General features: G+C 47.7%; 1 long non-coding RNA gene across 3 annotated transcripts in view; it reads left to right on the top strand.

Annotated features, from left to right (window-relative positions):
• The first annotated feature begins 301 nt into the window (after nt 1–301).
• LOC148542721 (uncharacterized) overlaps nt 302–27,505 on the top strand; it is a 154,555-nt gene continuing 127,351 nt past the window's right edge. For 2 of the 3 annotated variants that reach the window (XR_015877050.1, XR_015877049.1), the window contains exons 1-3: nt 302–385; nt 16,993–17,109; nt 18,719–18,815. This is a non-coding gene — a long non-coding RNA (uncharacterized LOC148542721). Of the gene's footprint in view, nt 386–16,992; nt 17,110–18,447; nt 18,563–18,718; nt 18,816–27,505 lie in introns of those variants that run through there. The other variant, XR_015877053.1, reaches the window with a different exon arrangement.

The raw sequence follows: 27,505 nt of genomic DNA, 5'->3' as shown, positions 1-27,505 counted from the left end.
GTCACTTAGTCACCTCTCCCCACAAATTGACCTTACTGGCACTGCAGGTGGCGGTGCCATGTCTCCTTTCCTGCCCGGGCTGTCAGCGGCGGCATATGAAGCTTTTATTTTTATAAACTTTATTAAAGTGAAGGGATCTTCTAACCAACTGCACAAGTACCAGTACTACTTTACTAATGTATAGATTTGCAGACAGGAAGTGTAAAATGCATTGCATGCTGCATGTGTGCTCTGTCCAATCAACACAAGAAAGAAAAAACAGACATGTCTGTCAGCCAATCAGCGCAGCAGGGGGCATGGTGTGTGGTCTCTAAAGAAGGGGGTGGAGCTGCTATGGAGTTTGGAGAGTTGAGTTCCAGCAAAGGTGAAATTGCTTAACTAACAGGTAATGTAGTGGCCCTGCACCTAACCATTTCTGTAGCAGTAGCAGTGTCCTGGGTGGTGTGACTATATTTACCAGCAGTTACATGATACAATACATGAGGAGCTTACTGTATAATCCTCCTATATAAATGCATGCAGTGCATATACTGTATAGTGTGACACAAACCACATGGAGGCATCTCAGCTTTTTACCAAACGTCTGAGCAGAAAGAGGCCACCTATGGATGTGTATTTATTTACAAGCCTCTGGGTGCTCTAGTCAGTAGACCTAAAGTTCTAGAACAGCGAACTAGTCACAGATGCCTCTGCCTGTTTTACAGTTGTGATAAACTGTTAGTAAATCCAGCTGTGATATATTTATGGCAGATATCATTTACACACATTTTCAATGCATAGCTGGATCATGCAGAACCGACACTGACTTCCCTCAATTTCAGCTTATACCCAAAACATTGGACCACTAAAAGCATTTTAATTTACTTATAAGTCTATAATTGCCGCTTTATATTGGGGTGTCATTACCCTGTGAAGGCCACCGGAGCCAGCACCATCTTTAAACTGTGGACGAGTGCTTGATATTTGCATGTGTTTGTGTGTGTGTGTGTGTATGTATATATATATATATATATATATATAATATATATATATATATATATATATTAATTAGGATAACTTTAATTTTGTTCATTTCTGGAGGAACCTGGCACAGTGGGGGAATTAGATTTACATTTGTGAATTTGTTGCTCTATTATTAATTATCTGTGGGTGATAACCACCAACACTTCTTTGTTGGTTTAGTGTCACCAATGGCTGCAGTCACGTGGGCATAGTAACTGGCTGGCATGCCCTTGAAACCAACACCACATCTGACTTTGGGCTTGATTCAGAGAGCCATATTCAATTAGAGGCGAAGTTTTTGCCTGTCCGACTGTTCGCTTCATTCGCCTGTTTCAGAGGCGAATTTATTCCGTACTCGTCCCCGGTTTTCGCCTAATTCAATTGCAAAGCAGGCGAAAACGGAAATAGGCGAATGCGGGGCAGGCGAACAGTACTGAAAGAATTGGGGAAATCAGTCTGTACCCCAGAAAAAGATATATTAACCTAGGGAATCAATATAGATGTGTACTAATAGCGCTAATAAGACTATTTTGGGTACTTAAGTTGTGTAATTTGCTTGCTATTAGCGTCTTTGTAAAAGTGGTGAAGAATGGCGCAAAGCTGTATTTTTTGGTGAAAATAAGTAGTCCTGTAAAATTTGGGGTGCTTGAAAATGGGTGCTAGCATGTTTTTATGTCTCTAAAGTGAACTTTTAAAAAAGTGAAAAATCCACCTGCTGCATGCACCTGCAATCCCAAAAACACCTGACCCATACTTGGGGACCCCCAAGAAGTCTATTTCGCTACTTTTATATTTATGTATTAAACCCAAAAATGACGTGTCTTTTTTGGGGTGTTCTTAGGTTTTTTTTTTTTTTGCAGATTTGTCCTTTGGGGGGCTGTCCCAAGGGGTCTGAGTTGTTTCCCCACGTTTGCACCCCAAAATAAAGATTTTGCTTTTCTTTTCACCAGCTATTGATTGGAGAATCATTTTTGGAGAATTGTTTCCACTTAGGCAAAATTGTCCTGGAATTGAATTTGGCAAAATTTTTTTAGGCAAATTTAAAAAAAAAAAACAGGCGAATATGGCTTTTTGCCTCTAATTGAATTCCCCTCAGAGTATGGATGGCCATTGGTGGGGGTGTCCATTGATGGTTACCATCGATGGATCCATCTGTGATTATCATCGATGGTGCAAAAACCATCTATGGTGAGCCATCGATGGTTTGCACCCCTTGATGGCCACCACTGCTGGGGGGACAGCTGGCCGCAGGCCAATCAAAAACAGGGACAGAGCCTAGCAGGTGCTGGTGGCGGGGCTAAGCTCCATCCCATCCAGCAAACAAAAAAAAAATTCTACTCCTATCGATGGTAAAAGCATTTGACATCAGCCATAAACCGTCGAAGATTTTCAATCACCGATGGTCGATGGTTACCCCTAATTCAGAGTTGGGAACAGAGGGCCTGATTCGGCAAAGAATGCAAGTGAGAGAACGCACACACTCGGCCAATGTTTTCGCACTGCACGTGCACGAACTAGCCAGTGCGATCGGGTTAGGGTACGCAGACTACACACAGTGTGTACGCAGACCCTTCTGATATTGATCAACAGGAACTGTCGTTTGTGGGTGGTGACGGGGTGGTCGGGCGAAGGCATGCGTGACTGTGCATTGGGATGCCGTTATAGGGGCGTGCATAATTAAGGCAGTGCGGCAGCATATGCAGCCAGATGACTCGATGCACGCAAGAAGTGGCCAAAATCCTGCACGACATCAGGTCAACCTCTATTGTGTGTATGGTTCCGATGGTTCTTGATGTTTCCGCTGTCTTGCGGACTAGTCAGGCTTTGCGTAAAGGGAAGTGGACGGCATTGTGTAGTGCTGTTCGTCTGCATCTTCTGCGGTTGCCATGAGTATGCATTGATTAGCATATACACGCAGCGGCCGAGTGCGTGCGTTCTCTCACTTGCGTTCCTTGCTGACTCAGGCCCTGAGTAAGAAATAGCAAGTAACTGTGGGCCTGATTCAGACCCGCTCGCGAGCGCTGAGCGCTCGCAAGCGGGTCGATGTTGGCCTAGTGCGTATGCGCACGACGGAGCCGGCTCCGTCGTGCGCATGCGCGAGACCCGGATAGCGACGGGCAAACCGTCGCTCCGGGTCTCGTACCAAAGGGGGCGTGCTGTCGATGTTGAGTGACAGCACGCCCCCTTTGGTGGGCGGTCCGGGGGCGTGGCTGCCGAGACGGAGGTGTTCCCATGGGAACGCCTACCGTCTGGGGCCGGCCCCACTGTTTGAGCAGAAAGCACTCTTGGGCTTGCGGCAACGAGACCCTACCACAAGGGTCTCGTCGCAAGCCCAATGGTTGTGATGGTCTTGACCATCGCGACCATCTTCCTGGCCGCTCGCTATAGCTGTGGGTGGTCACTCACAGCTATACGAGCGGCCAGGAGGCCGCTCTAAAAATCAGGAATGACGGCCCTGATTCAGAGCGAGCGCTCTGTCAGAGCGTCCGGCTCTGAATCAGGGCAACTGTACCTGGACAAACCATGTTGCAATGAAAGGGATGCAATTACATACATTATTTTGCATGCAGGGTAAATACTGGCTGCTTTTGCATGTAGCCCACAAATGCTGGACAGCTTTATTTTTACTCTGCAATTTAGATTTCTGGGCCTGATTCAGACCCTGCTTGCGAGCGCTGAGCGTTTGCAAGCGGGTCGATGTTGGCCAACTGCGCATGTGCCCGAGGGAACCGGCTCCGTCGTGCACATGCGCAAGACCCGCATAGCGACGGGCAAGCTGTTGCTATGGGTCTCGCTACAAATGGGGCGTGCTGTCGATGTTGAGTGACAGCACGCCCCCTTTGGTGGGCGTGCCGGGGGTGCCCCACTGACATCACAAATGATGTCAGTGGGAGTGCTTTTGGCTCTGATAGAGCCAAAAGCACTCCAGGGCTTGCGGCAGACGAGACCCTACCACAAGGGTCTCGTCGCAAGCCAGATGGTCGCGATGGTCTTGACCATCTCGACCATCTGCTGATCCCCTATGGAGTTGCGAACAGGAATCTGCGTTACTTTGCAGCTGGAACGTTAACATTTGGAGGCGGGCAGGGGGGGTGGCTGGCCAAACGGAGGCGTTCCCGTTTGGGGGTGGCCTCAGTAGTGAGCTTTCGGCTCTATTAGAGCCGGAAGCTCACTGGGGCTTGCGATGGACGAGACCCTACCACAAGGGTCTCGGCGCAAGCCCAATGATCGCGACCATCACCTGGCCGCTCGCAAAAGCTGTGGGTGGTCACCCACAGCTTAGCGAGCGGCCAGGAGGCCGGCTCAGAAAAAAAAAAAAAAAAAATGCCACCCTGATTCAGAGCGAGCGCTCTGAATGAGCGTCCGGCTCTGAATCAGGCCCTAAGTACCTCCCCAAAATTGATTCATAGGTACTGCAAGGGTAACAGGTCACTCACGTAACATGTTCACCTACTTGCATTAGTGACACTTAGGGATTGGAAGATTGGACATGCCAGCGTTGGTGGTTGTTTACAATCTAAGTTATGGAATGCTACAATATTGTTAGGGTTTCATTGTATATCATTTGCATTTTTATTAAGAATATGTTTAATAAAGAAAACTGCAGACATTTCTATACATAACATGCACCGCACACCCTGCACCCATAGTATACTGACCTCTCCAGTCCTGGGCCGGCGCTGTAAAAATGGCTGGAAAATGGCCACCGCGGCCATTTCCCCATTTCCCCATCGTTTGCGCATGCGCAGTACAGGGAAAATTGCCGCCACAGCCATTTTCCCTGTGACTTGCGCATGCGCTACAGACTCAGGGCACACTCTAATGCCCAGAGGGCCGGATTCAGACCCGCTCGCGAGCGCTGAGCGCTTGCAAACGGGTCGATGTTGCCCAAGTGCGCATGCACACGACGGAGGCGGCTCCGCGGTCAGAATGCATGGGCTATGGTAGCTGGGGGAATCTAGGCTGGGACATATGTGCCATGTAATGTCAACATGGCACTTTCGTACATGTCAGATCACTGTTACCAGTGCATGTGCTGCACAGAGTCACTGAGCAGGGTGCAATTTTTCCAATATACATATTATTGTTATTTTTATACTAGTACGAAAAGTTCCAAAATGCACATGCAAAATGCATGTCTCCTTAAATACATAAATAATGAAGAGATCTAAAAAAAAATAGCTGACATTACAATATCAGGTAGTGGTGCAGGGGGTGAGATGGAATCAGTAGAGAGAGGGGCAGGGGGGTATAGAGGGAAGCGGACAGTGAGAAGTGCAGGGGGGTGATAGAGAAGTCCGAGGTGCAGGGGAGGAAATGGAAGCAGGGGCTGAAAGGGTAGCAGGGAGTTAGAGGTGCAGAGGGTAAGTACAAAAGAGAGAGAAGTTAGAGGTGCAGGGGGTAAGTACAGAAGAGAGAGACGCAGGTGATCACACACAAAGGAGAGTAAAGGGAGTAAAAGGGTGGTTAGGTCTAGATAGAGGTGTACTGGACCTCTGACACCATAAACACATGGACTGAGACAAAAGGGAGGAGCAAGGTACAGAACAGGGGGCCAAAAGTGTACACTCGCCATGATTTGGGATCAAGTTTATATTCCCCCTCTATGCCCATGTGGATAGTAACACTGGTCATGGACTGGCCCTGCTGCAGCTGTCTCGTGGTTGTGACATCAGAGGTCCTTTCTCCAACTTGGATCTAGCAACATCCATAAGGTGGTTACCTAGGATGAAGATATGGACACATGAGGAGAGTGACAGACAAAGGAAACAGATAAAAAAGAGCAGATGGGACACAGCGAAAGCTAGCAAAAATCAAGTGTATTATACATACATAGCCAACGTTTCAAGGCCGCGGTGGACCTTTTCTGTAGGGTGCTGTACATGAATATGAATCAGGAATAAAAATATAGTACTATGGATTGTTTGAGAGAGGGGGGCCCAAAACAGTATCTTGCCTAGGGCCCTATTTGGTTTAAATCCGGATCTGCCACCTACCTAAACATTGTTTCAGACAATGTACACCCCTTCCTGGTAATAGTATTCCCTTATGGCAGTGGACTCTTTCAGCAGGATCAAGCGCCCTACCACACTGCAAAAATTGTTCAGGAATGGTTTGAGAAACATGACATAGAGCTCAAAGTGTTGACTGAGGCCTGATTCAGAGATGGACCCTAATGCGATCGCAGCTGTGATTTTACACGGAACGCATCTGCGAAAATATGCTAATAGCTCCAAAGCTTACCAGAGCATAAGGACACCCACTGCTGCCTTCTCATCTGCGTCCGACGTCGCTTACCTGCATAAATATCGGTAACATCAACGCACATCGAGCAGCCATCTTGCCCTTGTGGAAAGTCTAACCAGCCGCAAATACTGCAGCTCTCCTGACATGCAGAGGGCTCTCATTTTGAATATGTAATCGCAATGGCTAATTTATGCACGCTCATGTAACGATGTTTAAACGGTAAGACACACCTGCACTTTTGTGACCAACCTCCCTTTACTTCCTCCAAATGCTGACTACCTGTCACTCACTTTGCGAATGGGTTCTCTGTGTGTGTGGAATCGCAAGACAATCGCAGCGCATTCGCAGTGCGGCTCATATGCATGTGCAATGGCAAACAACCGCTCGATCTGCGTCAAATTTCGCCATTGCGTCCGTCTCCGATTCAAGCCCTTGTCTTCCAAATTCCCCAGATCTCAATCCAATTGAGCATCAATGGGATGAGCTGAAAAAACAAGTCCAAGCCATGGAGACCCCACCTTGCAACTTACAGGACTTAATACATAGGGGAAAGGGCACGATTGCATCCAAGAGGTTCTTAGCATAATAATGGCCATAATTATGGACCTGCCCATCGCGTCCAGGTGACCTCTATCAGGCAGGTCCCTAACACTCCTATGGAACAAATACAGGGCATGGAGCCCCCAGGCCAACCCAGCAGAACCGCCCCATGGCATCACACTAGTGTGAGATTTAAAATGAGGGTTAAAGAATAATAAAGAAGAAAGTCTATGTGTTAGGTCCTACATAAGTAGGAGGTTAAAATAAAATGTGTTTTAAGTGCTACATATATGGTGAGGTTCTGCTTAGTGTGTTTTTTTTAAATTAAATTTGCAAAAATCTAAAAAAAACTTGTTACACGTTGTCATTATGGGGTATTGTGTGTAGAATTTTGAGGACAAAAAATGAATTTATTCCATTTTGGAATAAGGCTGTAACATAACAAAATGTGGAAAAAGTGAAGCTCTGTGAATACTTTCTGGATGCACTGTATATATGGATGGTAAGGGACAAGACATGTACCTCATGGTGAAAAAAAGTTTCCGTGCAATTAAGTATATATGGCGGTGATCTTAAGCCGCGTACCAAAATTAGATTGATATATACGCTTATCAGTGAGCTTAGTGGATCTGGTTCTCCTAAACGGATGATTTAGCTATAAGATTGCATCACCTATGACGGACCCAGGTGTGCAGCAATGTAGTCCAAACAATTGTACTGTATAGAGTGCAAAAAGTGTAGAAATTCACACAATAATGTAATACTTCAAAAGGTCATGAGATAATTAGAGTGACGTAGATAAATGTATAAATATAGTGCTCCAGTGCTTAGTGCAACATTTCTGCGTACCAGAATCTTTCAGGCGTATCAGCTTAGTAAGGCGTATCTTTTCTAGTTTCTTCAAACTTCATAGGCACGTACAGTATGATACATATAACAAAAGACATGCTCCCGTAGTGTGATACAGTATAATGTAAACAAATCAATTTATTTCACACATGCACACACATGGTTAAAAGCATACAAGAAATACAAATAAGTGGGCTTATCTGTAGCTGTCAATTGCTGGTGTTTTCTGTGACAAAGAGCCTGATGGTTAGCACACATATCCGATGTTGGGAGGACTGCGCATGCGCAGGAGGTGTACTGAGCATGTGCAGCCCTTCGTCTGCGAATCCGCTTGCAGTGTCTCCCAGCTGCAGCCTGATTGACAGCCTGCGGCGTTTGGGAGGCGGAGCGGGGGCGTTCCCTGGCAGCGTTCATGGAAACGGGGGCGTGTTGCCCCCGTTTTCAGGGGGGGGGGAACGAGGCCACGCAGACTTCCTGGCTTCGCAAGCTGCCAGGACCGGCAAGGTTGCGGGAAGCTTTAGCTCCCGCAGCCTGGCCGAAGGAACATTGGCAAAGATGCGATTGTTCCGATGGTGAACCCAGGCTGCGACCTCAGTCGCAGCGCTGGGATCACGCAAATGCAGCAAGGAGGTGTGTGACACCTCCTTCTGCATTTGCGTTTTAAATGGACGGAATTGCACAGCCGCTTGTGTGCGGCTGTACAATTCCAGCCATCTCAGCGAATCAGGCCCAAAGAGTCCTAATCAAGTTCAAGTCCAAACTTTCAGTGACTCCTTTAGCTCCAGGACATGGTGAGTACAGAATAACCAGTGAAGGGGTTGGGTACGGGATCCCGACGGTCAGAATAACGACAGCAGCATCCTGACGGCCAAAAACCCATCAGATTTAGGTAAGTATTGTAACCCTTACCCTAACCCTCCCCCTAACCTTCCCCTCCCACAGCCCTAACCCTCGCTCGCTCTGAATCAGGGCCGTCCCTGCTTCTTTTTGGAGCTGCCTCCTGGCCGCTCGCATAGCTGTGGGTGACCACCCACAGCTATAGCGAGCGGCCAAAATGGCCCATCGGGCTTGCGACGAGACCCTGCGGTAGGGTCTCGCTGTCGCAAGCCCAGGAGTGCTTTTGGCTCTGTCAGAGCCAAAAGCACTCCCACTGACATCAATAGTGATGTCAGTGGGGCCAGACCCAGACGGTAGGCGTTCCCATAGGAACGCCTCCGTCTGGGCAGCCACGCCCCCCGGCACGCCCACCAATGGGGGCGTGCTGTCAATCTCCATCGACAGCACGCCCCCATTGGTGCGAGACCCATAACGACGGCTTGGCCTTCGTTATTTGGGTCTCGCGCATGCGCACGACGGAGCAGCCTCCGTCGTGCGCATGCGCACTAGGGCAACATCGGCCCGCTCGCGAGCGGGTCTGAATCAGGCCCACTGTGCTGTAAGGATGACAACCCCTCATGGTACTCACCATATCCTGTGGATAGTGATAAAATTCCATCAGCACGATATACACATGATGACTCAGGAAAGTAAAATTGATAGAAAATATATATATATACTATAGTAATCATAGTAAGGTGTATACACTTGTCCTCTCACCTACTGTAAGTCACCTGTGCTTCATATTTTAGTTGTTCTAAATATTTTTATTCAATAATTGTGTTGAAAAATAAATAGCTACTGAGTAATATTGGGTACTCACTGGTAGATATAGATCAATTGATAGGCCAATATATTGGGTGCCCATTGGGCAGTGTGTACCATCGTTATGTCTGTGAATGACCGCTCGTACACTTGCAGCAAAGGCCATGGGGAGGGGGGCGCAACACGCGCCGCAGGACGAGTGGCGAGATGACAGATGATGGTGGTTCAGTGTGTATGAACAACCATCAGCTGCAGAAATCTGTCAGGTGTGTACCCAGTATTAGTGGCTATAGCGGTAGATTTCTGCAAACAGAAAACTAGAACTTGCCTAAGAAATTTTATGCAAATGAGAGGCAGTCTGACATCACTGCTCACATCAGGAGCAAATCATTTTAGAATGCTCAAACTCATTAAACAGAACAGACTTGGCTCCTCCCCCATCCTTGGGGGTGCATAGGGCTGGCCCCAGTTACTACACATGCTGGCAGAGCGGAGGGGAGGTCCCTGCAGCTCTATCACACTGACTATCCCATGAGGATCAGTACAAGGGGTCAGAGGAGCGGGTGCTCTGATTGGAGGATCTCATCGGCCAATGTTCTCTAATCATCACAGAGGCAGGTTTGTTAGATATGGAGTAATGCTGCAATAAGTCATTTATAGGAAGTGTTGCTCATAGCATCCAATCAGATACTAGCTGTCATTTATTAGTAGTAAGTTCTTGAAACTTAGTTCAACATGAAGACTGGAAGTGAGTGTAATGTGTTATGTAAGTAAATCTGTAATGGGGACATACATAGGAAGTGAGTGAAACTTATAAGTGATTTCAGCAGAACATGAGCAGACTACGCCCACTTGTCTCCTCAGAAATGAGATAAATCATTAATTGGAGTAGTGATTTAATCTCAGCATGAAAATGTATATATTACTCTCACACAATCCATATACAGGACATTAGGTATATTACAGTAGTAAACATAATATACAAGAAACCGTTGTGCAGTCTATTTTGTGTAAATTATTATTACCAGTTATTTATATAGCGCTCTACAGAGAAGATCTGGACATTCACATTAGTCCCTGCCCCAGTGGAGCTTACAATCTATATCTATCACATGCTCACACGGCTGGTAGCCAATTAACCTACCAGTATATTTTTGGAGTGTGGGAGGAAACCCACACAAGCACAGGGAGAATATACAAACTCTGCACAGTTAGGGCCGTGGTGGGAATCGAACCCACGCCCTCAGTGCTGTGAGGCAGTAACACTAACCGTTACACCATCTGTGCGTTTGCCTCAGCTGTGCCTATAACTGGGTACACACTATGCGATCCATTACACAATATATCATTCTGACGCTGATCAGAACCGCATAGTGTGGACTCCTGATTGCGCATGCCCGCGGATCGTTCATCGCAGCGTCCCATCTCCTGTGAAACACAGCATAAAGGACGATGCTATGAAAGACGCCATGCTGCTAAATGCAGTATGGAACTACACATCGCGCCGTCGTCCACTGCATTGTGCAGTCTGTACTGATGGCGCAATGTACTGTATTGTGCCGTTGCTGGGTACACACATCGTGTAGTGTGTACTGTATTATGCCGTCACTGGGTACACACATTGTGTAGTGTGTACTGTATTGTGCCGTTGCTGGGTACACACATCGTGCAGTGTGTACTGTATTGTGCCGTTGCTGGGTACACACATCGTGCAGTGTGTACTGTATTGTGCCGTCGCTGGGTACACACATCATGCAGTGTGTACTGTAGTGTGCCGTCGCTGGGTACACACATCGTGTAGTGGGTACCCAACATAAGAAAATGCGCACCAACTTCTCCCGCTTGGGAGCAATCATTCAGCACAAGCATTTGCAGAATTGTGGGCTAAGTGGGTGTGAAAGGTAAAACTCCAGTCTGCTATCATGTTGGACGCCCCAGTATTTATTTCAATTTCTACATTTCTACATCAGGGTCCATAGGGTATCCACAGGATACCTTGGGGTATAGGTGATGACGTCAGGCATCGGGCACCATAGAGTTAAGTTTTCAGCCTCCCAGGATGCACTAGGGTCCCCTCCTATACCCCGCCCCCGAGCCAAGGCATCTCCATTTCGTTTCGTGCCCGGCCGGAGTCGGATGCACCCGTTTAGAGGGGGGCTAAGGATAGCCCCTGAAGTTTTCTTCAAAGCAGCTGTGGCTGCACATCTGGAAGTACAGCATGGACAGTCAGTGCTGATGTCCATGCTGTCTTCCCTGCACCCCCGCCGGTACGAGAACGCCGGTACTAATCCGGGGATGCTGGTAAGCATCTGGAGTCACAGCTAGCGGTGACCCCAGATGTTTGGGACCATGGCCGCCGGATTCAAGGGGGCAGCAGGTAAGCAGCGGGGTCCCGCGGTGGGACCCTGCTGAAACATGGTCCAGAGTCCCCTGGGGACTGGCTGCAGCGTGGAGCCAGGTACCTAACCTGCCCTTCCACTACCCCCCTGGGACAGTGGACCGCGGCTGAGTGGTAGCGCTGCCGCGTCCCAGGGGTTAATTGCATGCCAGGGGAGCGCGCCTTCCCTGTAACACAGCCGGCGCCTCCCCCGCTGCACACAGCCCTCTCTGGTCTAGCTGACTGGTCCTGTGGCAGCGCTCCTCCCCCAGGCCGGCCTCCTCTCTGCTCGTCGGTGGCCATCTTTGCTGGAAGCATGGTGAGCGCTGCTAGACGCTGAAGATCGGTGGCATCGCGGTCTGGGTCCCCCGGCATACCTCTCCTCCGTTGGTTCTGGTCTGTGTATGCAGCGCTGTGTCCTACCAGGCTCTGTGTCTGCGTAGTTGAGAATCAGCGCTGATAGTGCAGGAATTGATTTCTTTGCATTGTATGTGACTTCTGCTAGCGTCTGCTGCCTGTACTTTCACTTTCTACTGTCAGCCATTTCATTGTCCCTGATCTTTTTCTGCTAAAGCCCTTGCGGTGCGCTGATTGCAGGGTGGTGTCACACTATACTACCAAGTATCAGTGAGAGGGGTCACATACTTACCATCATGTCTGAGAGTGACTTTCCTCTCCAGCTTATGTGTACTACGTGTAAGGTACCAATAGCGGAGGGGGAGGGTAACGCGGAGGGGCTATGTCGGCAGTGTTATTTATTGGCGTGGCCAATTACTGTCACGGCTCCGGCACAGGAGCCGCCCTGGGCTTGTTTCGCCAAAGCGCTTACAACCCTCGTGGGCCAGTTAGCGCCGCAGCCCGCGTTCTCACAGATGGGATTGTCCCAGCAGTCAGTGGTGTCGTCACCCATGCAGGGTTTCCCGAGACAATTGATGATACCGCACAGTCTCTCTATTTCCCCTCCCCAAGTCTCTCTAGAGCCTACGTGGGTTAATTCGCTGACAAGTTCTGTACAGCACTTGTCGGACGTGTTACAAGGGGAGTCTGTGTTGCGGCCACATAAGCGGCCAGTGGCGTCTCTGTCCGCTCCTTATGAGGATGACGACGTGACGTCTGATGATGGGGAGATTCTGGATCTTTTTGACCAGGAACCTCTCCATACTAAAGAGTCGGACGCTAGGTCCAAGGTATATATTCCTGGACTTATTCGGGCAGTCCGCACAGCTTTAGTGATTGAGGATGAAGATCCTCCGGTGTCCAAATCTAAATATGCCTTTTTTAAGGATATTCAGGGTGACGCCACAGTGTTTCCTCTTTCGGGTCAGTTAGTGGACCATTTAGAGGAGGCGTGGAAACATCCTGGCAAACTGTATCAGCCTCAGAGACGCTTGGCGGTGGCTTATCCATTTACGGATAATTATTTTTCTAAGTGGGAATCCCCTCCACAGGTGGATTCTCATGTGACACGCCTAGTCCGAAGTGCCACATTGCCCATGCCCTCCATGTCTTCCTTGAAGGATGCTACGGACCGTAAGGTGGAGATTTGCCTAAAGTCCGTTTATTCCCTTGCGGGGGGGGGCAGCTAGGCCGGCTATGGCCATTTGTTGGGTAGCCAGAGCTATGGAGCGCTGGGCTGATAGTTTGGAGGCGTCTTTCGATTCCGACTGTTCGGCTGAACAGACCCGAGTTGATAGGCAATCTCCGGGATTCGACCACTTAAATCAATGAAGCGGCCTTGGATATCAGTACCCTGGCGTCTCTGATTTCTTCGGCAGCTGTAGCTGCTCGTCGCACCTTATGGCTGCGATCTTGGAAGGCGGACGCTGATTCCAAGAAGGGCTTGGAAGCTTTGCCTTTTAATGGAGAAGTCCTATTTGGTCCGGATCTGGACAAAATCGTAGCCACGCTGGCAGCAGCCAAATCGGCATGTCTTCCGTCTGCTTCGGTTCCTTCCAGTTCAGGTACGTCGTCCTTTCGGCCTTACAGGGCCCAGGGTAGGCCTAAGACACAGTCCTTTCCGAGACAGACTGGCCCAAAAAAATCGGCCAAGCCCCGGAAACAGGCCTGGAGTACCAGACGTCTGGCCCCTAAGCCAGATGGCAAGCCTGCGGCCTGACGGTCCGGGCCTCCCTTTGGGGGATCCCAAAGTGGGAGGCCGCCTGCTGCAGTTCGCCCAGTGTTGGTCGGTTACCACGACAGACACTTGGGTTCACGAAGTGGTTTCTCACGGGTACGCCCTCTCCTTTTCGGCACAGGCCCCCGTCCCGATTCTTCACCACGGGTCTTCCATCAGACCAGAACAAAGCCATGGAACTGCGGAAAGTTTTGCACACTATGCTCCAGGCTGGAGTTATAGTGCCTGTTCCATTCTCCCAGAGGGGCCAGGGTTTCTATTCCAATCTGTTTTTGGTGCAGAAACCCAATGGGTCGTATCGTCCGATCCTCAACCTCAAAGCACTCAAAAAGTCTTTGCGGGTGTCGAGGTTTCGGATGGAGACCCTACGGTCCATCATTCTGGCGCTGGAACCTGGGGATTACATGGTGTCGTTGGACATACAGGACGCTTACCTGCATGTCCCTATTCTTTTACGCCATCAACAGTTCCTCAGGTTTGCAATCCGCAACGATCACTCCCAGTTCCGGGCGTCACCTTTTGGGCTGGCGACAGCACCACGTGTATTCACCAAGGTGATGGCGGTCATGGCGGCTTCTCTGCGGTTGCAGGGAGTCCGCATGTTGCCATACTTGGACGACCTTCTGTTGGTGACAGGATCTCCAGAGCTCCTTCTACGCCACTTGGACCTGACCATTGCGGTACTGCAACGGCACGGCTGGTTGATAAACTGGCAGAAGTCCACCCTGATCCCGTCTCAGAGGATTCTGCACCTCGGAGCCTTATTGGACTCCGGACAGCAAAGGATCTTTGTGACGGGGAAAAGATCTCTGCCTTGCAGTTGAGGGTGCGCAGTTGTCTGCAGAATCGCCGTGTGCCTCTGCACTCGGCGATGAGGTTACTGGGCTCCATGGTGTCAGTATTCGACATGGTGGAATATGCCCAGTTTCACTCCAGACCTCTGCAGCAATTGATCCTGTCCAAATGGAATGGACTGCCCCAGAGTCTAAAATCCCAGACGGTGGTGCTCACTCCGGAGGTTCGCCTGTCCCTAGCCTGGTGGTTGCAGACGACCCATCTCAACAAGGGTCGTCCATTCTGGGTGGCGAATTGGGTCCTGTTGACAACGGACGCCAGTCTTCGGGGCTGGGGAGCAATCACGGGTCCACACTTGTTCCAGGGCAGGTGGACTCCGGCGGAAGCTGAGCTTCCAATAAACATCTTGGAGCTCCGCGCGGGTTTCACTGCTCTCCAGCAGGCACATCGGGTTCTCCAAGGTTACCCCGTGCAGGTCCAGTCGGACAATGCCACCACCGTGGCCTACATAAATTGGCAAGGAGGAACCCGAAGTCGGGCGGCTCTCGTAGAGGTGTCCCGAATCCTGGTTTGGGCGGAGCGCAATCTCCCGACCATATCAGCAGTATTCATCCCGGGAGTCCTAAACTGGGAGGCGGACTTTCTCAGTCGCCAGGACGTTCATCCGGAGGAATGGTCTCTGCACCAGGACGTCTTTCAACTTCTGGTGGACAGGTGGGGTCTTCCAGAGATCGACCTCATGGCGTCCCGGCACAACAACAAGTTGCCGGTGTACGGGTCTCGCACAAGAGACGAAAAAGGCGTCTCTGGTGGATGCTCTGTCTGTCCAGTGGACGTTCCGGTTTGCTTATCTGTTTCCTCCGTTTTCCCTTCTTCCACGGGTAATCCGGAAATTCAAACAGGAAGGAGGGACGCTCCTGTTGATAGCTCCCGCGTGGCCCCGGAGGCACTGATTCTCAGACCTCCAGGGACTGTCCGTGGACATTCCTCTACGGTTGCCATTATGACCAGACCTCCTGTCACAGGGTCCTTGTCTTCACCCGGACCTGACTCGGCTGTCTTTGATGGCGTGGCTGTTGAGACGGCCATGTTATGGTCCAGGGGGGTTTCCAGCTCTGTAGTGCAGACAATGCTAAGGGCACGGAAACCATCCTCTGCAAGGATATACCATCGTGTGTGGCATACGTTCTTCCAGTGGTGTCGGCCGAGAGGTTATGCTCCTCGGGAGTTCCGTCTGTCTAGAGTGTTAGCTTTCCTACAGGCGGGACTGGACCATGGGCTTCGCCTTGCGTCTCTGAAGGTGCAGGTGTTTGCCCTATCCGTCTGGTTCCATCGTAGGATTGCTGCAATCACTGATGTGCGCACCTTTATGCAAGGTGTTCTCAGAATTCAGCCACCTTTTGTTCCACCGGTGGCGCCTTGGGATTTAGCTGTGGTCCTGAGGGCTCTCCAGGGACCGCCGTTTGAACCACTGGGCTCAGTGGACCTCAAATGGCTGACAGCTAAAACAATTTTTCTTCTGGCCATTGCTTCAGCCAGACGTGTTTCTGACTTAGGGGCTCTCTCCTGTAGACCCCCTTTTCTGATTTTTCATAGGAACAGGGCGGTGCTGCGCACTCGTCCTGGTTTCCTTCCTAAAGTTGTTTCCAGTTTTCACATCAACGAGGAAATCGTTGTTCCGGCTTTTAACTCACCTGATCTTTCAGTGGGTGAGGCCACTTTGGACGTTGTGCGGGCCTTAAGGATTTATGTTGACCGCACTTCTTCGTTTAGGAAGTCGGACGCCTTGTTTGTCCTCTATGGCTTCCGTAAAAAGGGTTGGCCTGCTTCAAAGCAGACTTTGGCAGGCTGGATTCGTATGGCCATTTCAGAAGCTTATCTTCATGAAGGCCTTCCGGTTCCTTCGTCTGTGAGGGCTCATTCCACTAGGTCTGTGGGTCTTTCTTTCGTGTCCAGATCTTTTTTCTCTCTTCCTTCTCCTCCTCCGGCCTATGGCTTGGTACGTAACTGAGATGCCTTGGCTCGGGGGCGGGGTATAGGAGGGGGACCCTAGTGCATCCTGGGAGGCTGAAAACTTAACTCTATGGTGCCCGATGCCTGACGTCATCACCTATACTCCAAGGTATCCTGTGGAACCCTATGGACTTCGTAGAAATAGAGATAACAAAGGTAAGTTCTTACCATAGCTCATATTTTTTCTACTGCATTTTCTGGGCTAATGCATGCCTTACATTAATCATAGGACTTAGGGGATATTGGGAATATCTCTATTACATATCCCACAACTGCTTGTTATATCATATTGTAGAATTGTGCACATACCTGTACTATAAAAACGATTTTCCTGCAGTGTGCACCTGTATAGTGTCTCATGTTATTATATCTTCCCATGTTACCTTACCCCAAGGTGCTTGCTGAACTGCTGTTGTGTGGAATACGTTCCCGGGGAATGGGTATGAAGTCCTGGCAGTTCATAGCATGATGCCAACAGCCCGAATGGAGTAGATCCCGACAGGACAGATAAGTACTGGAACACTTTAAACAGCTTTAAGAACTTTATAAAATCTATATAGAATTACACTATTGTGTGTTTATTTCATATAATCTATGGAACTCACAGACAAGAGGAGATTAACTTCTGTAAAAGACCTTTATAGATAAGTGACTTATCCATATTTGTTTTTGTACATCTCCATCTAAACGAGATGCTTGGTTAGATGTTTTGCTATTTATATATACTGTACCCTTGCTACCAGAGCCGTAACTAGACTTTTTGGTGCCCTGTGCCAGAAAGAGCATTGGCGCCCCCCTCATTTTTTAAAGGGACATTAGGCACCCAAAAAAGGATCATGGCTTCATGGGGAAGGGCCAGGGAAGAGATAGGAGAGGCCAGGAGATGCTGGGGATGAAATAAGAGGAAGCTACAAGCAAGAATGATAATAAAAAGAAATTTGACAGGCCCAAACAGCGCCCCCTGACCTGTGGTGCCCTGTGCGATGGCACCGGCCGCACTACCCTAGCTACGGCCCTGCTTGCTACACAAGATGACGCTATCTTCTCACCTTACTTCCTAGATCATCACATCGACTTCACATAACAAAAGTCACTTTGGAGAACAAGCATCTATCCGTACAAAGAGGAGTGTATATAAAGAAGGATTTTGTGGTTACACAAAACATCCAAAGAAAAGGACGTAGTGAACTATGGGTCTGATTCACTAGCGATTGCAATAACGATTACGCACTAAGTTCTACTGCGATAGTATGCTAATCCATTGTGATCGCTATGCCACCGCAGCACTACACAAGGCCCACTTTACCATACACACATCGGTAATCCTTAGCAAGACTGCGAAACTATCGGTACCATCGCAGCCTCACGCACACTTGCACAAGCTCTGACCTTACTGAGAAATTGTTAACTTCATCGTACGCTATGAGTACTCAGGCTGTGTAAGGCACTGCAGTGGATCATTTATGTACGCCCATGCAACGGCGTTTAAATGCACTAGTACGCCTGCGTTTCGTCGACCAACCCCCCCCCCTTCCCCCGTCACCACCCACAAATGGCACTTCCTGTCAATCACTTTGCGATAGGTCTGCGCAGTCACTGGGATCGCAGTCCTGATCGCAGTCACTGGTTCGCGCACGATCTCTGCGATGCATGTGTAGTTCGCAGCAATCAGCCAATTGCGTGCGTAATCGCAGTTCTGAACAGTAAAGAGTCAGGCCCTATGTATGGTGTATTTATCTATCTATCTATCTATCTATCTATCTATCTATCTATCTAATTTTTTTACATAAAAGTTGTCACTCCAAGGAATTATTATTGGTAGTAATGTCAACTGTTTATCCATTCACATCTGTCCAAAGTTGTAGTTTTATTAAGAACTTTTTTTTCAGGGAAAATGATCCCTGCCTAATTATCTGCCTACTTCACTACAGCTTCAACCTGCACCGGCATCATTTAAACAGTTGGTGGGTAACCGAGTGGGTCTTCAGGTGTGAATGTGTGGGGGGAAAATCAGCAAAGTGGTCCATGTTAAGAAGGATACATTAAACAGCCGTATAAGTGGAGGCAGATGTGTTGAGTTTATACTTATACTAACAATAATACATACTGTATACTTCCAGCCATCAAAACTTTGTGCATTAGCAGACCTGAGTACATGGACTCACAGAACCAGTTGTGCTGAAGAAGGTCGCCGAAATGGAGCAGAAGCCAGCAGTGGTAAGTGTGACATTTATATAATGTTTTTGTAGATGGATCGCTGGAGGGGGCACCAAATCAGTATCTTGTCAGCGCCCCATTAGGGTCTTAATATGGCACTGGTTATACAAGTTAGGGGACAGGGACACAAGTGGCAATAAAGGAAATCTACCTGTATAGTATTTTCACCATGGAAGAAAATCATAGCACCCAAAGGAAATACATTCAAGCCCATGGAGAACATACAAACTCATTGCAGAAAATATCTTGGTAGGAATCCCATTCAATACCCCAGCACTGCCAGGCATCAATGATAACGACTATGGGTCTCATTCAGAGCCGCTCGTAAGCGGCCGCTCATTCGTTCTGAGCGATATTCGCACATCTGCGCATGCGTATGGGTTTTGGTACGCATGTGCGAACCAGTCAGTGTGGTCGAAAATCGTGTGCTCGCAAAATAGCGAATGCCTGGTAATTTGAGTGACAGAATGAGGCGTTTGTGGGTGGTAACAGGGGAAGGTGCTTGAAAACGGGGAGTGGAGATCCGAACGCAGGCGTGCCAACGGTCAAAACGGGCGTTTTATGGGTGTACATAATTAACAAAGCAGCGTCATCGACCACGTCAGTTGGGTGTCTTTTAGCCAGAACTGCTCACATGATTGCGGTAGGAAAATCCAACCACAAGAATAACGAGCAGTTCATTCGCCTTTCGATGTACTCGATTAATCTAATAAATAGCGGACATGACGTATGATGCGAGCGGCCAGGGGGCGTTTTATACAAAAAAAGGTCCGCATGTTTTGTTCGCTCGTTCAGACATAGAGGCGTCAACAGACCGCAAAGAGCGAACGGTCAATTTAAATAGCCAGCCCCTTTTTCTGGACGAGCGAGCGCAAATAGCGTCCGGCTCTGAATGAGGTCCTGTGTCACATCAGTACTGATCATGCTCCACCAAATACCTGGTTTTCCAGACAAATTCTAATGTCTCTGAATACTGAAAACAGTGTGGACGATTCAAATCAGCGCAATGTGGAATAGCCCCTGGAAGGAGTTCCTGGAGCTATTCAATTGACCACGCTGTTAAGTCTGACTAGAACCACTTAAGTCGGAAAATGCTGATCACTGCTCTTTAAGATGGATGTTTAGTCTCGCTAACCGGCATGACTAAAGTGCCGGTCGCGAGACTGTTAGCGCAGCGCTAAGCCAAAAAACAGCAATGCGGCCAGCACTTACAGTAAGTCTGATTTCTGCTCACACCTCAGGAGGATGCAACATGAAATCCAGTGGTCTGACTTAACAGCAATGTCAATTGAATTGCTCCGGGAACTCCATCCCGGAACTATTCACAACGCGCTTCAGTATTCACACTAAGCTCTAGAGCAGCGGTGGCCAACCCGCGGCTCTCGAGCTGCATGAGGCTCTTCTGAGCTTCTAATGCGGCTTGCGGCTCGGCAGACCCCCATTGTTACAGGGAACGCTGGTCTATAAAGCTATCAGCGGCTAAAGAAGCCTCTGATCACTTCAGAGGCCAGCGTTCCCAGTAATGCAGTGCGCGGGTGACATCATGACGTCACCCGCGATATGAGGAGCCCACGCGTCTGCTGGATCCAGTTAGATCCAGCAGGCGACAGAAGAAGAAGCAGCGATGGCGCGGCGGCAGTAGCAGCAGTGATGGCGCGGCGGGTCTCGGGAGCCCTGACGTCGTAGAGCGGTGCCAGCACAAAGGTAAGTTTCTTCATGGGTGGGGGAGCTAGTGCTGGGGGCACGACTACAGGGAGCATTGCAGGAGGGGAACTGCTACAGGGGGCATTGCTTAATGGGCACAGCTACTGGGGACAGTGCAGAAGGGGCACAACTATTGGGAGGCAATGCGTAATGGGCACAGCTACTGGGGGCATTTCAGAAGGGGCACAACTACTGGGGGCATTGCATACTGGGCACAGCTACAGGGGGCATTGCATAAGGGCCACAACTACTGGGGGCATTGATTAATGGGCACAACTACAGGGGGAATTGCCAAAGGAGCACAACTACAGAGGGCATTGCATAATGGGCACAGCTACAGGGGTCATTGCATAAGGGCCACAACTACTGGGGGCACTGCATATGGAGCACAACTACAGGGGGTACAGCATAATGGGCACTGGCATTCTCAATGTATTTTATGTGGTTCTGGATTTCAATATGTATGTTATGTGAACGTGGCTATTGCAATGTTTTCTATAGTGCTCTGGCTTTTTCTTTCACTTCAACAGTGAAAAATGTATATTGGGAAGATTATGTAAAATGTTTATTTTTAATGTCCTGGGCTTGTCCCCAGTGTGACTAAAAACGGGGGTGTGACACAAGGTCATGTTCCTGCAAATGTCATACCAAAGGCTTGCGCACAAAAATGGGACGTGTCCTTGTGACAGACCACACCCCTTTTTTTGCCTGCGCGCCGTAGGCGCACGCATGATGTCAGCTCTTTCGATTGACTACATATATTTTTTGGCTCTTTGCCTCCGACTGGTTGGCCACCCCTACCCTAGAGGAATGGGGTGAACAGATTGGAAATATGGAGGCATCTTCAGCTCAATAACAATAATATCATTGTGATGTCCGCTTTGTGTGAAGTGTGGCATCAGGAGTATGTCAGATCTTAAAAATCATGAGGTAAAGATCTTTTTGGAAGCATAAAATGTATATGGGATATGTGGAGCCAGATGCTGGTTCAATTGCCAGCAACTGACCCTGCCGTGGGCCCACTACTTATGGTCACGGCAATGGAGTCCTGGAAGCCAGGTCATTTCAGGGAGGGTGCCTTTTTTTAACAGCCTCCTCCTTTGGGGAAATATGTAATATTACTAAGGCCCGTGTTCAATTGCATGCCGGAGTTTTTGCCGTCATCGCCAGTTTTGCCTCCGGAAAAGTATCACGCTCGTCACCGCGATTCGCCCTATTCAATTGCAATGGACACGAGAACGCGACCCAGCGAAACTGAGATCGTCGAAAAGTACTGTCCGATTTGGGGAAATCAGCCTGCCACCCCCCAAAAGATGCAGGGGGATCACTATGGATACCCCTGACTAGCCCTGCTTGAAGGTATTTGGGGTGTTTTAATGCTCTCAATTGGTGCTATTTAGCGTCTTTGCACAAGTGATAAAGAGTAGCATTTAGCAGTTTTTTTGGTGAAAAATAAGTAGTCCCATCAATTTGGGGTACCTAAAAATGGGTATAAGCATTGTTAAAAATTGCTAAAGTGCGTTTTTATAAAAGCTAAAAAACGCACCTTCAGCAAACACCTGCAATAAAAAAAAAAAAAGCTGGGGCATACTTGGGGGACCCCCTGGAGTCTATTTCGCTAGTTTTTAAGTTTGTCCCCCAATTTTGTTTTTTTTCACCCAAAACGAAAGTACATTTTTTGGGCTGATCTAAAGTATTTTTTTTACTTTTTTTTTTTTACGCCGTTTACCTGTGGGGGACTGTCCCAAGGCTGCAGGGGTGTTCCCGCAACTTTGCACCCCAAACGCCCAATTCTGCACTTTTTTCCGCCTCCTTTCAGAGGCGAATCTTGTCCGCTGGTTTGAAGGCGCAGACTTTTCGCACTGGCGGAAACTCTATAGAATTGAATACGGGGAAAAGTTCTCACTTGGCGAAATGACGTCACCGGCGAGAACTTTTCGCCGATCTTGGCTTTTCGCCGGCAATTGAATACGGCCCTAAGACTTGGGGAGAGATAAAGTACCCATTATTCAGCTTCTGTCATTTTGGTTGGCACTTTAATGTAGGTGTACTAAGCCATGGACAGGGATAAAGTACCAACCAATCAGCTGTCACTTTAAAGGCTGTGTTTGAAAAAAATGACAGGCACTGATTAGTTGGTACTTTATCTCTCTCCACTTTATCTTACTTAAAGGCTTAGTACATCTACCTGTGTATCTACTGCCAAGGTGGTTCTCTGACAATGGGCGACCGGGTCGCCCGCACCCCTGTTAGACCACCAGACCACAGATAATGGGACACTAACACTGTTAGCAGCCATTGCCCTGGGGCTCCATGTCATAAGGGGTAGGTGGACTCTCCCCATTAGCTCATCCCCGGCCCATAGTGTGTTCCCTCTGAGGCTTCCCACCAGTGGTTGTTCCCTCTTCCTCCTCTCCCTCCCCCAGAGACGCTGGGTGGAAATTTTATTACACTGCTGGCTGCAGCTAGTCTCCGGAGAGCTGGGCTCCTGTCTCCCTGTATACCTCTCAGATCAGGTTATACAGTACAGCTCCTTCCAGCCAACTGGGATTTGGTCTGTTGAGCACTCACTGCCCATTTAATATTGAATTGAATGTACAGTGGGCCTGCTTCAGACCCGTTCGCTATATGCGTGCGCTTGCAAGTGGCCCGATGTTCTGCGTACGCACATGCGCACGCTTCGTTCTGCGCGTGCGCGAGCTACTCACTGCGATCGCATACCGCTCGCTCGCCCTGCAAAGACAGCCCAGTGTAATGAGTGACAGGAGAGGGCATTTGTGGGTGATAACAGGGCAGGACACTAATAACGGGGGGTTGGAGATGCGAACGCAGGCGTGCCTGGGTGTTTCAACGCCGTTTTAGAAGCGTGCATAATTAACAGGCACCGTCATAGTACACGTCACTTGCCTTTTTTTTACACTGATTTCCTCGCAATGCTTGCGGTAGGGTAAAGCTACCTCAAGCACTGCGTTCACATCTGATGGTGCTCGATGTACTAGTGTTTTAAAACACTTCCTGGAGATTACGTGGTGCTGGTGGGCGGCTCTGCCTGTGCGATTGGGCGTGCACATACACAAAGTGGCCGCTCGCTAAGACATGGTGGGCGTGCTTATGCCTTGGCGAGCGATCGCTTCCCATGGCATCACTTTGACAAATTTGCATACGCATCCAGCGAGCGTACGCAGATAGTGAACGGGTCTGAATCAGGCCCAGTGTGCTTGTTCTCAATTGAAAGGTATTTTCTTTTCTCTCTATTTCTGCCTATCAGTTTTTCTGTCCTGTTTAGCTATATACAGTCTCTCTGTGTTACCTTGACAGATAGCCCTTGTGTTAGCATGGTGAGGGGCTCACTGTGCCCCTCTTTACTATGCCCCACTTATTAAACATTTGTGTTGCCATATATTCATTGCACTTCCCCTTTTGTTGCACACGGGGGTTATTTCAAAGTAACTATCGTTACATATCTATTGTCATTTAGGTGAACAATACTGCATAGCTTCCAAATAGATGGAAGATGTATAAGATATAGTATTACAAGATAAGAGGAATTTTATGTGTTGTTTATAAGTGTCATTTTATTTCTTTGCAAAAAAACATAGGTTGTTAGTTAATTAAAAATTCTGGTCTAGCTTGCTGTAACTCACGTTACATGTAATGAGTGATTAAAAGTAATATCCTTTGTTACAATTTCATTTTCTGCTTCTCTATATAGTTCAGGGGTCAGGGAACTTTCTACCTTTTACCCCAAAATATATTTAGATACGCCGACGTTACCCCCTTGATTTGAAAGGAAGGAAATCGTATAGTAGTGCCCCCATATAATTCCCCTGTAGTTTTGCCCCTGTAGTAGTGCCCCCATAGTTTTGCCCCTGTAGTAGTGCCCCCATAGTTATGCCCCTGTAGTAATGCCCCCATAGTTATGCCCCTGTAGTAGCGCCCCCATGTAATGCCCTTGTAGTAGTGCCCACATATAACGCCCCTGTATTGCCGCTTGTACAAAAAAACCCACTTATTTTAATCCCCGCTCCTGCATCCGCCGCCGTCCTCTCCGCCCGGCTGCTCCTCGGAACTATGGGAGAGACGTCATGACGTCTCTCCAATAGTGCGCATGGAGAGAGGCGGAAGCTGGAGTTCAGAAGAGAGCTCCAGCCTTCGGCTAACGCAGAGCTGAAGGGAAGGAGCTGGGCGCCCGCTGGTAATAACATCTCAGCAGGCATCTGGCTTAGAGCCTCCCTGCGGCACAGCCGGGGGTAATGGATGGACAGCCGGGCATGCATAGAATGATTCATATGCATGCACGACTGTCCGTCCATTACCTCCAGGACTTTCATTTTTACCCCAGGTGGGATAATTTACCTCTGTTCCCCGACAACTGATATAGTTGATGTAAATGGCAATTTTATGTTTTAGTACAGCACTAAATATGATCATGGTATAGTTATTTAAATGAAATACAATGAGTTTCAATGGTGTTTAATATTTATAAAATAGATGTGCTTGTAACTAACATTACACACATGTAACTAACATTACACAGAGAGATTAAAATACAGAAACAATTGTTCTCTGTAAAGTATAATAAGAATAAATTAAATTCTACATGGAAAATCAGAGAAATAATGTTTCTTACATATTTTTTTAAATGTTAGGACTACATGCCATGAATGTTTTAAAAAAAAAACCTCTTTTGTTGATAAATTTGTTAAATGTGGTAAATGGCAACTTTTCCCTTTTACAATAGCAATAGTCCTACATAAGATTGTTTGTATAATAGTTAAATGAAGTACCATAAATTTCTAGTTATGTTTATGCCTAATATTAATCAAACTAGGCATACGTTTTTATTACTACTATATCACACATGACTATAGTGCACAAAAAATATATATTATACTCTGTGCAATATAACAATACACATTTAACAAAACTCAATATTACATGGCAAATCAGAGCAATAATGTTTGCCACGCAGTTCACGTGGCTTTGCACTAAATCTGTACTTAGGATGCCAATAAGAAAAAAGTGCTTATGATGCCAATGTCATCTTTCTAAGGAAAAACATAATATTCCTGTAAACCCTAGGCCACCTTTTCTTATCTGGTTGCGTAGGGGATGTTGGCGCTCTGGATCCCGGCGGTCATTATCCCAATAGGGTTAGGATACCGACACTTGTCAGTAAGTATCCTTCCCCTAACCCACTCTCCCCGCACCCCAAACCTAACCTACCCTCCTAGTGCCTAATGTAGTGTTTGTGATCCCCTTTAACTGTAAGGTTCTTCACCACTACAAAAGAGGTTACAGATAGAACCGTGTCCTGAGATTCAACTGCTTGGGTATAAGCAGTTGTAACAGCAGATTGATCGATATTTGCATGTTCATCAGAAGTTGTATTTTGAACTTGACCATTTTCTATTTATCATATACTTATAATTTTCTTGGATCCTTGGAGGCCACAACAGGACATTGGAATGGGATGTTTGGCTTTCTACTTAGGGGTCTATGTACTAAGCCTTGGAGAGAGATAAAGTGGATGGAGATAAAGTAACAACCAATCAGCTCCTAACTGTCATATTTCAAAATATAATTTAGAGTTACAGAACATACTGTAACCATCCTTAATAAAATATCTCTACAAGTCTAGTCTGAGCCTACACCAATGCTGTACCTAGGCCCCAGCACACAGTATGCCATAGAACAGTGTCATCCTGAGAGCCGATCAATGGGAAACGCAGGCAGCTCACACCACAGTTCTAATACCTTATACATTCAGCACGGGGTATATCTGCAACAAGAGCATATGTTTCATGTATGAGGTCCTCTGTCTATTACTTGCTATGTCATTGCAAACAAAAAAAAATATTAAATTACAAAAACAACCTTTCAAAGGGGTGCCCATCCCTTGCCCTCAAATGATGGTCATCACCCTACCAATGCTTCCACCTTTTGTATATTTTTATATTTCAGAATTTCATAATAATAATAATAATAATAAAAAAAAATAATACAGTTTTCAAGGGCCCGTTGTATTTTCATCCTCAATGGGGGGAATTCAATTCAACGAGCTACTGAATAGCGACGGGAGGGACTCCCGAACCTATTCAATACACCGCGCTGTTTGGGCGCGCTAAGGATTTGTTCTCGCACCCCCCAGAGGATGCAAAGAGAAATCTGACCAAAGTGCCGGGTGTGCGGTTGTTTTTCTGCATAGCGCGGCGCCAACAGCCGCGCGCCCGGCACTTTGGTCAGAGAATGCCAGTTACCGCAACTTAACACCCTTGTTATGACCGCAATAACCGGCATTCTCCGACCACACAGCGCACTGAATTGAATAGCTCCGGAAGCTCGCTCCCGGCGCTATTCAATTCGCGTTGAATTGAATCGCCCCCAATGTGCTGTACCCCTAGTGAGTTAGAGGACAAAGTAGGAGATAATAACATTAGATACAGCCTATGATATTGGTTTAAAAACACATGTAACAATAGTGACGGAAGACGGTAATGTTAGTTACAGAGAAGATGTGAACACGTGGTCAACCACCATTTACTAATAGTAACACCACCTAGTGATAAATAGTGAAACTCACATTTGCAATGTGGGAAATTCAAACATTAAATTGCATCCAATATCAACATTTTCTTCTTTAGAATTATGTTAACTTTACATAATAATCTTTTTACTTACTAATGTAGATACCAACATTATTTTATGATTAATGTTGCTCCATCTATGACCTAATTTGTGGGAAAAAAATCTATATAATTTTTTACAAAATTTGTCCTCCTTATTTTTTGTGAAACGGACCAGATCTGTTATATAATTTTTTACAAAATTTGTCCTCCTTATTTTTTGTGAAATGGACCAGATCTGTTACTACAGCTTTGTATTTGGGGATTGCCTTGGATCCTACCATGTCTTCAAAGAGCAGAGCACCTAAGAAGGTGGCCAAGGAGGTGGGGGCTCCTGTATTACGTACATGTAGATCTTGT

Source organism: Taudactylus pleione, unplaced genomic scaffold (assembly GCF_031769625.1).
Source record: "Taudactylus pleione unplaced genomic scaffold, aTauple2 ptg000009l, whole genome shotgun sequence".
Classification (NCBI taxonomy): Eukaryota; Metazoa; Chordata; class Amphibia; order Anura; family Myobatrachidae; genus Taudactylus; species Taudactylus pleione.
This window is presented reverse-complemented; position numbering and strand designations above follow the sequence as displayed.